The 13,109-nt window shown below is 41.2% G+C and overlaps 1 pseudogene; it reads right to left on the bottom strand.

Moving 5' to 3' along the window:
• Window positions 1-10,106: 10,106 nt before the first annotated feature.
• Window positions 10,107-10,224, bottom strand: LOC126423600 (5S ribosomal RNA; annotated as a pseudogene).
• Between the last annotated feature and the right edge of the window lie 2,885 nt (window positions 10,225-13,109).

The following is a 13,109-nucleotide window of genomic DNA, read 5'->3' as shown; positions in this document are numbered from 1 at the left end:
GGGAAAACAAAGACATTCTGGTCGTATGTAAAGGCTGTTAGTGGGACCAAAGTTAGTGTCCAATCACCCAGGCACGAGACTGGAACTGAAATTGAGTGTACCAAAGCAAAAACGAAAAGGCCTAACTCTGTTTTCAACTGTCCCGTTACAAAGGAAAACACAGGAGTATTACCCCAACTTAATTCTCGTTTAACTGAAAAGACGAGTGAAATAGGCATTAGTGTCAATGGCACTGACAAACAGCATCTCCATACCTATCTACGAGGGGGGGTAGCAAAAGTGATACACAAAACTTCCGTTCAATATCCTTGACCTCGAATTGTTACAGGATCTTAGAACATGTTCTGAATTCAAATATAATGAGGTATCTCAAACAGAACGACCTCCTCTATGGTAACCGCTGTGGATTTCGAAGACACAGATCATGTGAAACCCAATTCGTACTTTTCTGACATAACATCCTGAAAGCCATGGATCAAGGCAGTCAAGTAGATGTAATATGTCTCGATTTCCAAAAAGCAATTGACTCAGTACCACACCTGCGCTTATTATCAAAGGTGCGATCATATGGGATATCAGATGAAATATGTGACTAGATTGAGGATTTCTTGGTAGCTAGAACACACTCAGAGTCATCGGCAGATGCAGAAGTAACTTCGTGTGTACCAGAGGGAAGTGTGTTGGGTGTCTTACTGTTAATGTTGTAGCCGGCCGCGGTGGTCTCGCGGTTCTAGGCGCGCAGTCCGGAACCGTGCGACTGCTACGGTCGCAGGTTCGAATCCTGCCTCGGGCATGGATGTGTGTGATGTCCTTAGGTTAGTTAGGTTTAAGTAGTTCTAAGTTCTAGGGGACTGATGACCACAGCAGTTGAGTCCCATAGTGCTCAGAGCCATTTGAACCATTTGTTAATGTTGTATGTTAATGATCTCAGATTTTTCGCAGGTGGTGCACTTACCTACAACGAAATACAGTCTGAACGAAGCTGTATAACTATTCAGTCTGCCCTAGATAAGTTTCAAAGTGGTATAGTTATTGGCAGTTTACTTTAACTGTTCAAAAATGTAAGACTGTGCATATCACAAACCGAGAAAACATAGTATTCTATGAATATAATATTAGTGAGTCACAGCTGCAGTCTGCAAACCCATACAAATACTTGCGTGTAACACTTTGTAGGGATGTGAAATGGAATGATCGCTCAGTCGCGAGTAAAGCAGATGGTAGACGTCGGTTTATTGGTAGAATGCTGGGGAAGTGCAATCAGCCTACAGAGGAGATTACTTACAGATCACTCGTGAAACATATTCTAGAATACTGCTCGTGTGTGGGACCCGCACCAAATAGGACTAAAAGAAATACAGAACGTACAGAATACAGAGAAGTGCAGTACAAATGGTCACAGGTTTGCTTGACCCGTGGAAGTATCGCAGAGATACTGAAGAAACCGAACAGGCAACGTCTTCAAGATAGATGTAAACTTATCCCGAGAAAGTCTGCTAACAAGTTCCAAGAACCGACTTCATATCTACATCTACATGTCTACATCTACATGGATACTCTGCAAATCACATTTAAGTGCCTGGCAGTGGGTTCATCGAACCACCTTCACACTTCTCTCTTATTCCAATCTCGTATAGCGCACGGAAGAATGAACACCTATATCTTCCCGTACGAGCTCTGAGTCCTCTTATTTTATCGTGGTGATCGTTCCGCCCTATGTAGGTCGGTGTCAACAAAATATTTTCGCATTCGGAGCAGAAAGTAGGTTATTGGAATTTCGTGAGAAGATTCCGTTGCAACGAAAAACGCCTTTCTTTTAATGATTTACAGCCCAAATTCTGTGTCATTTCTGTGACACTCTCTCCCATATATCGCTATAATACAAAACGTGCTGCCTTTCTTGGAACTTTTTCGATGTACTCCGTCAGTCCTAACTGGTACGGATCCCACACCGCGCAGCAGTAGACTCTAAAAATATACTACAATCTCCTACGTATCGCTCACATATGTATCATGAAGATAAGGTTAGAACCATTACAGCACACTCAGAGGCATTCAAACAATCACTCCTCTCGCGCTTCAAAATGGTTCAAATGGCTCCAAGCACTATGGGACTTAACGTCTGAGGTCATCAGTCTCCTAGACTTAGAACTACTTAAACCTAACTAACCTAAGGACATCACACACATCCATGCCCGAGGCAGGGTTCGATCCTGCGACCGTAGCAGCAGCGCGGTTCCGGACTGAAGCGCCTAGAACCACTCGGCCACAGTGGCCGGCCTTCACGCGCTCCATACGTGAATAGAGGGCGAAGAGGGGCTAATAACTGGTACAATGGGATGTACCCTCTGCCATGCACTTTACGGCAGTTTGCAGGGTATAGACATAGATGTAGACTAATCTGGGACCGCTCTATCGATTAGGAAAGTAACATTTCATTTAAAAATAATTTTATTTGTAACGGAAATTACGAATCGGCGCTTTCCATATACAATGGGCGCCGCATGGAGAACGTGATGAGAGAACAGAGAAAATGCGCCAGACAACTCTTATGGGAGACAGTATACATACACAAGTCATACATAAAATTTTTTAAACTTGATACTCGTATGCAAATGTGCCAGTGCTATAAATCCTCCACATCACACATAGTATGAAGGCACAAACAGTCTCCTAGTCGTTACCCAATCATCCGGTGGATGAGTACTCACAGTTTATTACTTGACACGTTTTGATTGATTGGTTACGTAAATGAGCAATGTATAAAGCCGCCATCGAGGCAGTATCTGCATGTGACTGACCACAGGCTCGTCGCCTCGAGGGACCGCGTCGTAACGGCGCCTTGCTGCACATTAGTGGACCGCTTACCAGTTCCCAGCCTCGTGGCACTGTGTCGTTATTTATCCTTCCTGCTCCATACCCGTTTCAATGTCTGTGTACTTCGTTCGAGACACTGTCAAGGGTTGACATTCGCGTTATCAAGTCGTGTGAATATTCGTTCTAACAAGCTGTATGAAAGTTCAGTGATGTTAATAAATAGTTGTTATTGCAAAGTGTATATCCCAATTCAACCAGTTATACCACTCGGCCAGCGGACACTAAATATTCCACAATCGTTATGTTTCAAAAAAGAAAATGGAGAACTCTCATTTAACAATGAAGAAATCTATAAGCTACTGGTAGCATATTCTGAAAAGCTCTTGAGCTGTGAAAAACCGACCCAACATCTGGAATTCCATGACAGTATTTCAAATGAATGTTCAAAACCACCAAGCGTTGATATCATTAAAAGTTACATCAAACAATTTAAAGAGAACAGATACACAGGGGAAGATGGCATCACAGCAGAAGTTATAAAAGCTACTTGAGGTCTAGTTATCACAGTTATAAAATAAAAACTATATATGGTGCGAGTCACTGAAACAATTTCAGAAAACTAGAAAGCTGCATTAATTCACTGACTTCACAAAAAAGTGACAAAACAGATATCAGTATTTACAGAGAAATTTCATTATTACCCTTAGAATACAAGTATTCAAAATTCTGCTGAACATAACTATCACATGAACTGTCTTAAGGCTATATTGATCACCGGTTTCGGACAGCTTGTCCATTATCAAATCGTTCGTCTACATAAGTGTACGTTTTGACATACAGTTGCCGGCCGGACTGGCCGAGCGGTTCTAGGCGCTACAGTCTGGAACCGCGCGACCGCTACGTCGCAGGTTCGAATCCTGCCTCGGGCATGGATGTGTGTGATGTCCCTAGGTTAGTTAAGTTTAAGTAGTTCTAAGTTCAATGGGACTGATGACCTCAGCAGTTAAGTCCCATAGTGCTCATTTGACATACAGTTATGTTCATGTGTGATCGCTACAATGTGCATTGCCACGCTTATATGTCTTGTGGCCAGTAATACGTCTGGTATTACTGCCAGATTTTCGTACATGGATCATTTGATAATGGGCAATGCGTCCAAAACAAGTCATCAACAAATAAATAAAACTACCTACACAACTTACAGTCTTTTATCTAACATTTATTGCAATAACATAAAAGTTGCTGACTTTTTCAACCCCGCCTCGTGAACATATTAAATCCTCAATTAGATAAATAAATTGGAGAGTATAAAGCTAGATTTATGAGTAACAGCTCCTGTACAGAGCAAATTCTAAACCTTAAACAAATAAATGGGCTTTTGAAAATATCATATAAAATAGTGCTAATATTTGCTGATTTTAAAAAGACACATGATCTAATAGACAGAGACTCCCTCCTCAAAACTTTGAAGGAGTTTTCAGTCGATAGAAGAATTCTGGAAAAACTATTACAAAACGTTATCTGAAGTTAAATTTCTTGGAGTAGCTTCTAGTTCCTTACAAGTTGCAATAAATTGTTTGGTTTCCGCAGAAGATCTTGTAATAGTAGGTAGAACCTTAGACATTGCAAAGAAAAGACTAGAACTTATGAAGGAAACAGCTGAAAAGGCAGGCCTACAAATACTGTTTGAAAACACGGAATATATGATCAATGAAAGTGATTCACCAACAATTTTAAAAACCAAGTAAGGCAACATCAAGAAACTATACAACTTTAAATATCTGGGTGAAAACATAAGCATAAAAAGAGAAACAGAAGCAATTAAAGTCAGAACTGAAAAGAAAGGAAATGAATGTACATGACAGCTAGAAATCCGCACAGCACAAAATGTTTTTCTGAAGATTTAAAATTGATGCATTATAAAACAGTTGTAAAATCAAAAGTCTTCTTAGTGTCAAAAACACTACTGTTACCTGGATGCAAAATTGCGTGAAAAATTTTGGAAAAGATAGAAAGAAGAGTCTTACGAACAATATTACGTCCAGTCGAGAATAGAGATGGCAGTTGGTTTTTGAGACCAAGTAGGAAAATGTACTCATTCTGCCTTAAAATAACAGACAATATCTGGAAGAGACATGGTACACTATATTGTCATCTAAAGGAGATGTAGGATGAGACATTAACAGAGAAGATCCACACATTCTTCCAAAACAGGAAAAAGACAAAGATAATGGATGGCCAGGCAAGACAAAAAGGGAACGTAGAAGAAATGCAGATTGGACAGGAGACTTTAGCTAACACAGACAAATTGAGGCTAGAGGTCACGAAATTCATAGATTTTCTGGAAGATAAAACACACAGGAAAACAAATAGAAACAAATATCACTTGAGAGAACAAGAGCTCATTTTGATAGAATGAAAGAATTTTGGAGAAGGAAGAAGGAAAAGAGAAATAGTTATCTTGATGTAGTGCTTAGTTGGCCTGAAACAAAATGAAAAAAATGAACACTGCACAAATTAATGCTTGTTTTGTGACTGGTACCGATTACGTATAATCCTATTTTTAAAGATCTTTCATAATTTCCCTTCATTATGATTTCATCTTTTTCTTTAATTTATTATCAGTCCATTCCTCTTTTCACTTTTTTAAATGGAGATAAATCAAATTTCTGGACGGTTTCTACTTCTTCTGTCATCACAGCTTTACTTACTTAACGTATTTTTCTACATCAATGTTTTTAAAATAAAAATCCTGCAATTTTTATTTTATTTTATTTACCGATGGTTTCAAATAAAAGCGAAATTCAGAAAGAAGAAGGGGGCAGAGTAAAAATGCCCAATGGCATCGCGATGTCGATATCACTGGAGAACTGGAACACTGACGGGATAAGGATAATTACCGAAATAGGCTGCTGTTCTTTTTAAAGGAAGACTCTCGGCTTTTATCTGATGTTATTTTTATATAAACCTTTCAAAATCTAAATCAAGATGGCTTCCCGAACACGGGCCCACTGTTTATTAGACATGGTGTTTTAGATGGAGATGGAAATATTTTATTAGATCGTGGATCTTCTAAAGCGAGAAATTCAGATAAACATGTGTTGAACTTTCTCCAGGGTATTTTGGAGGCTGGCCGTTTGCCGTGTTGATCTCTCGAAAATACATACCGTTTCCTAAGCTATGTTCAAATGGTTCAAATGGCTCTAAGCGCTATGGGACTTAACATCTGAGGTCATCAGTCCCCTAAACTTAGAACTACATAAACCTAACTAATCTAAGGACATCACACACATCCATGCCCGAGGCAGGATTCGAACCTGCGACCGTAGCCTAAGCTATGTAGATCTTAGGAATCAGTGTTTTCGTTTCTACATTTTGTGTTTATATTCTCTTCACAGTGCTCGTAAAGCACGGGAACCAAAGTGAGGGCGAGAACAAAATAAAGCAAAGAACATTCTTCAAGCAACTCAGCGTAATCCCACGAGTAATTGAAGAAGAATTATTGTTGGCCAAAGGGAATTCCAGTAGAATACATATGCCAATGGCGTACAATACATGAGCGACGGCAAATGTTTCACTAGTGGGTAATCTTTACTGGCGAACTTATAACAAAAATTCTGTTTTCTGAGGGCTGAACGACCAGTGGTGCAATCAACCATGTACAGTGCGAATCGCTGATAGCCATCTTATTTATCCAGACGTCAATAATCATCTTAACGGAAAATGATACCATTAATTAGTGCAGAATCTGCTGCTGGGATATTAAGAGGATCTTCCGCCGGAAACGAAAGCTGTAATGGAGTCTTTGTACATTACTCACGACCAGTTATGTGGTAAAGTAAAGGGCTCCGGAGAGGTCGTGGCACAGATGTAGCATGATCATTAAGGTGACTAGATATTTCTCCGCTTGATACTGTTAGAAAAGTTGCTAAGAGAACGAAGTCTACAGACAAAAAGTGTAAACGTCGGTGAAATTACATGCTCAAATTCTAAATGCCTCTGTACTAAAAGTGTAAATGTCGGTGAAATTACATGCTGAAATTCTAAATGCTTCTGTAGGGCCTACTAACTAAAGAAGAATGTTAGTTATTTCGAACAGAAACACTAAGCAAAATTTGACAATAAAATTTAACAAGACACTATATGTCCCCATTCCAGACATTTTCAAATACCTGTGAATAGAAAGCACTTAAGCATAAGACGTAACCTTATAAGACGTCTTCTCTCAGAATGATGTATCCTGTCTCCACTGAACATGGTTCCATTTCTTCCAAAAACACCCTCTTTAGAAAAGTACAATAATTTCAACAGGTATACTGAGATATCCACACTAAAAACTACTCTCGTGTCTGAGGCGTATGATTTAAATTCATACTTCAGAGATGAGAAGAGACAGAGAGAGAGAGAAATAACATCTGTAAAAACGGGTTTACTTTGTAGTATGACGTACGTAGGGCGAATATTTTGAGTATAGTAATTCAAATATATTGCATTTTCCTATCCTCCATCCTCCCTAATAAATAGAATTAGTGTTGAATAAAAACTCGACAGGCTATGGCGTTTGTGGACGGCATGGCGATGGAAGCTGTCATTCAGAGCGCCGACCTGGATCAAAGCTCCGATTGAATCGTTTCCTCTTGATGGCTGGCAGCAGCGGCGAACACATCAAAGGCTGACGTGATTGTTATGACAGAGCAGAGATCAAATGTTGAAAGATAAATTGACGTTGGAAAACGCGTCGTGTGAGAGAACCGCAGATTGCGTTTTGCAGGGCTAAACAAGCAAACAGAATGGGCCATCCGCATTCGTCGGAATCTCAGGAAGAGAATAAAGAGTCTCCGCGGCAAGACAGTAATCGCTAAAAAGTACAAGCTAATCTCTCTCTTAGACACAGTGCAGTGATTGCAAAGGCGTAGAAAATTCCATTTCTATTGAAGCGTAATCGCCGGTCGTTGTGGCCGAGCGGTTCTAGGCGCTTCAGTCCGGAACCGCGCTGCTGCTACGGTCGCAGGCTCGAATCCTGCCTCGGGCATGGATGTGTGTGATGTCCTTAGGTTAGTTATGTTTAAGTAGTTCTAAGTTCTAGGGGACTGATGACCACAGATGTTGAGTCCCATAGTGCTCAGAGCCATTTTTTTTAATTTTTTTTAAGAGTAATCAGAAAAGCATACAGATGATGACATACCTGCACAAACTGTATTGTCGGAACGTAAATCACTGCAGCAGGGGCTCTGCAGATCTTGTCTGTCTAAAATCGTTAGATAAGAGGACCATTTTCCCAGTAGTGAGGTATCTCAGACCAGACGGAATATTTATAAAAAATGTCTCTTCATTCCCGTATCTGGTCTTAACCAACAATTATTACCGCTTCCGGAGAGGACGCTGTTCATGACATGAAATGACAGTTTTACCTTGCAACGTGTCTTTCAAATTGTTTTATTGGGACGAGAATTACGTCCTATGAAAATAGCATCAGCATAGGTTCAAACAAACATACAGTGATCTTATCTCTATAGCTTCGAGGCGTCAAGAAACCATTTCGGTTAACGTGGAGATGTGTACGTGCTTGACACTCGTGCTTAATATATCTCACACTAGAAATTCTTCACTGCAATATTCCCATCACTCCCGCGCAAATATGAGGTTTATCGCACTCTCCAAATAATAAACACATCGTTTATCAGGTTTGATACTGCATGAAGTAGGTTCAAATGGCTCTAAGCACTATAGCACTTAACATCTGAGGTCATCAGTCCCCTAGACGTAGAACTACCAAAACCTAACTAACCTAAGGACATCACACACATCCATGCCCGAGGCAGGATTCGAACCTGCGACCGTAGCAGCAACGTGGTTCCGGACTGAAGCGCCTAGAACCACTCGGCCACAATGGCCGGCTGCATGAACTAACATCAACGTTTAAAATCCGTTTCACCTCGAGGTCTTCAAACACCGAAAACAAGCTTGGACTGGACAGTGCTGAGGTTTTTTTTCTCATGTTATTGAACTACTAACTGAAATATCGTGGCAGCGTACGCAAAATGTAAAATGTAAAATCACTATTCTTTAAACTGCGTTGCTTGCCTCGATAACATCACTAACAAATGGATCTTGAGAAGCCTTTGTTTTTCGTTATTCAGCTGTTTTTATTATATTTGTAGTTTGATTTTTGAGGAAAGGCGCTTGTATGTTGCTAAAAAAAAATGGTTCAAATGGCTCTGAGCACTATGGGATTTAACATCTGAGGTCATCAGTCCCCTAGAACTGAGAACTACTTAAACCTAACTAACCTAAGGACATCACACACATCCATGCCCGAGGCAGGATTCGAACCTGCGATCGTAGCGGTCGCGCGGTTCCAGACTGTAGCGCCTAGAACCGCTCGGCCACCCCTGCCGGCTAGCTCGTTTGAAGAATTTTCGAAGCTAATCAGTACGGAATATCAAGCAGAGAAAAATAAACACCTCCGACACATTTAACTCTTTGACTTCAGTCGAGGATCTAGTGCTGCAGGAGAATTTGTATGTGTACGGAAGAGAAGCGTCTGCTGAGACGACGGCACGGAAATGGTTCTCTCGTTTCCGAAAAGGAAAATAGTACGGCTTTTGTGATGAACCACTCTGGAAGCTCTTCTCTTTTTAACAAAAAACCGACTAGATCGGTTGATTCACAATAATCTTCACCAAACAACGCGAGTATTTCCACAAATTATAGACTACAATCACAGGATCATGGTGCGCCATTTACATTCATTATTTAAAGTGCAGAAGTTGGGTTCACGTGTACCAGCTGTGTTAAGCGTGAAGAAATTTGTTTGCATAGAAACGTGAGTACCACTGTTTTAAGCAGTGATAATCAAGCATTGATGGTTTCAAGACGTATGAAATGTATAATTATACGTTCTAAAAAGAGAAAAGTTTGGTAACGCTGTCTGGTTCACGAACTGAATGGAAATAATCACAAACACACACACACATACACACACATACTTGTAGGGCTTCTTTGATTAATTAGGAGGCTTAAGGTGGTAGCCAGGGCTTACAAATTGAATTTAAAATTAGGTTAAAGATTAACAGTGAGATATAAAAGCACTCCGTCTTCAGGCCACGAGCGGCCTATCGAGACCATCCGACCGCCGTATTATCTTCAGCTGAGGATGCGGATAGGAGGGGCGTGGGCTCAGCACACCGCTCTCCCGGTCGTTATGATGGCATTCTTGACCGCAGCCGCCACTATTCGGTCGAGTAGCTCCTCAATTGGCACCACGAGGCTGAGTGCACCCCGAAAAATGGCAACAGTGCATGGCGGCCTGGAAGGTCACCCATCCAAGTGCCGACCACACCCGACAGCGCTTAACTTCGGTGATCTCACGGGAACCGGTGTATCCACTGCGGCAAGGCCGTTGCCCGCAGTGGGATATAAAGGGGATGGAATTAATACTGATGCATACAGGGGTGACAAAAATATGGAAACACTAAAAACACAACACATTACCATGCCTAATACGGTAATAATTCCGTTAGCACTCAAAACAGCTTACAGACGTCTCGTAATAGACAAATACAAGTTATCTATGGTTTTCAAGGGAATCTTACACCATGAACCCTACAAAGTAGTGACAAGCTCTGGTAACGATGATGAACGTGAATACCTGTAGCAATGACGCACACGTCGCTCCAGGATAGGCCGCTAAGGGCCATTGATATTGAGACCTGGTAAATATAGTAGCCAGGGGAGTTGCGACAATTCACTCTCGTGTTCACAATACCAGGCCTGGACGATGCGAGTTACGTTAATGGGAGTGATGTCCTCTTCGAACACATCACCAGTGGGGACCAAATATTCCCCCATGGGATGATTCTGATCAGCTAAAATCGCCACATAATCCTTGGCAGAAATGCGATCTTGCAGAGTAACCATGGGGCTCATGAAATATCACGATACGACTGCCCATTTCATCACCGAGCCCCCGCCACATTTCACTCTTGGGATGTAAACCCGACCAGAAGTTGGAAACAGTATGAAACACTACTCGTATGACCAAATGACGTTCTTCCATTGCTCCACAGTCCAGGTTTTATTGCTTCGGCATCACCTGTTCCCAGTACGGGTATTTGCATCACTGATGAGTGGCTTTCGAATTCGAGTTCGCTTTGCAATTCCCTACTTGTGGAGACTGTGATGTAACAAAATAAAAGTGATGTTGTTATTCAATGGAAAAGTTGGAATTTGAGATTTCGCTTACTGTTTTATCAATCACAATTGGCGTAAGAATCATGGATTGACCATTGTCATAAAATATTGCATTATGAAATGTGAATAGTCTTTACTTGCAGTTTCGCGTGGCTTGAAACAGTCACAGCTAGCGTGCTATTGATTAAGAAATTGCATTATCGTCTTTCTAATTACTTCATGATCGTAGATACGATCATACCCGGTCGTGAAGTTATTGTTATGAGAAAACAATTTCCTAAGGGACCAGAAAGTTCTTAAGGGCGCAAAAACAACTGTAATATCACACAAAAGGGAAATTAAATATTAAAGCTGATGCAAGAAGACCATAAAACACTTTTCTTTTTGTCAATGTAACACATACATTGGACTGCTGATCTTGGTGTCTGTAATCTTAGCAAACTGCATAATTAAAATGAAAATAATACTGAGGAGATGATAGGATTGAGCACTGCTAAATGATTCAGTATTCCCAGAACAAATATTTATTATAACTAAAACATATATCGTACCTTAAGCTTAGTACTACAATGACGGTAGATTTTTATGCCCGTATCATGTCCATTGAGCGCTCTTTTATATAGCCATTGTCCTCTTGAGTCGCTCGTGCGTCGTCACGGTAAGTTATAACAGTTCTTCTCTTCACGCTTCACTCAAACTTAGACGGAACACGTTTTTATTTATTTAAAAAACATTTGGATCATACCGCCATAAATCTGCACCCGTCTTACTTAAGAAAAACAGTACAAGTGTTTTAGTGCTCAAGGTTTCATTTGTTCTCCAGCGAATAAAATAGTGAAGGATTGCAGTCTATCCGTGTTCTTCTGTTTATGTTGCCGCCCAAAGACGACGAATTACATTATTTAGGAAATTCCACCATCGCTATGCGACGCCTTATTATACAGTAATCATTCTTTATAAACAAGTATTTGCCTTCTGGCTGAAAGTATTAACTATTTGCTGTTTTAATGAAGCCAAAAATAGCGAATATCACAAGACCCCTTCGTGTTGTTTGGCTGCTGCCATTCGTGAGTGCGATGTTCAACTCTGCAACGAGTTTAGCAGCTGCCGTCCTCTTATTTTTCGTCACAATACTCTTCACGACCGTCCATCACAATTACTTTAACGCACAATTTCGTTCCCGTTGTCACTTGGCGGATGACTTTTTCCCTCTTTCCCTGTATGCGGTATAAATCTTCACGACGCCTCTTGAAACACCAGATACTTCGGCTACCTTGGTTATGGAGAAAACCAGCAATGAGCACCGACAATTTGCACACATTCGAATTCAATTCCGACATAACGCACTCACAACTACACAGAACACTGATCTGATAACGACTGGCAGTTGCAAAGTGTTGAAGATATTGCACCGTGCAGTTCGTTAGTGGTCAAATACAGGTGCGTAGTTCAAATGGTTCAAATGGCTCTGAGCACTATGGGACTTAACATGTGAGATCATCAGTCCCCTAGAACTTAGAACTACTTTCTCGCGGTTCTAGGCGCTCAGTCCGGAGCCGCGCGACTGCTACGGTCGCAGGTTCGAATCCTGCCTCGGGCATGGATGTGTGTGATGTCCTTAGGTTAGTTAGGTTTAAGTAGTTCTAAGTTCTAGGCGACTGATGACCTCAGAAGTTAAGTCGCATAGTGCTCAGAGCCATTTGAATGCATGGACCCTGCTTATCAGCAGGGGACTGTTCATGCTGGTGTTGGCTCTGTAATGGTGTGGGACGAGTGCAGTTGGAGTGATAAGGGAGCCCTCATACGTCTAGATACAACTCTGACAGGTGACGCCGTGCGTAAGCATCCTGTCTGATCACCTGCATCCATTCATGTCCATAGTGGGTTCCGATGGACTTGGACAATTCCAACACGACAATGCGTCACCCCACATGTCCAGAATTGCTTTAAACACTTCCACTGGCCACCAAACTCAAGACATGAACATTATTGAGCATATCTGGAATGGCTTGCAACGTGCTGTTCAGAAGAGCCCTCCACCCACTCGAACTCTTACGGATTTATATACAGCCCTGTAGTATTCATGGAGTCAATTCCCT

The sequence above is a fragment of the Schistocerca serialis genome, chromosome 1 (assembly GCF_023864345.2).
Source record: "Schistocerca serialis cubense isolate TAMUIC-IGC-003099 chromosome 1, iqSchSeri2.2, whole genome shotgun sequence".
NCBI lineage: Eukaryota > Metazoa > Arthropoda > Insecta > Orthoptera > Acrididae > Schistocerca > Schistocerca serialis.
The sequence above is the reverse complement of the archived record's forward strand: the minus strand, read 5'-3'. Positions and strand labels throughout refer to the sequence as shown.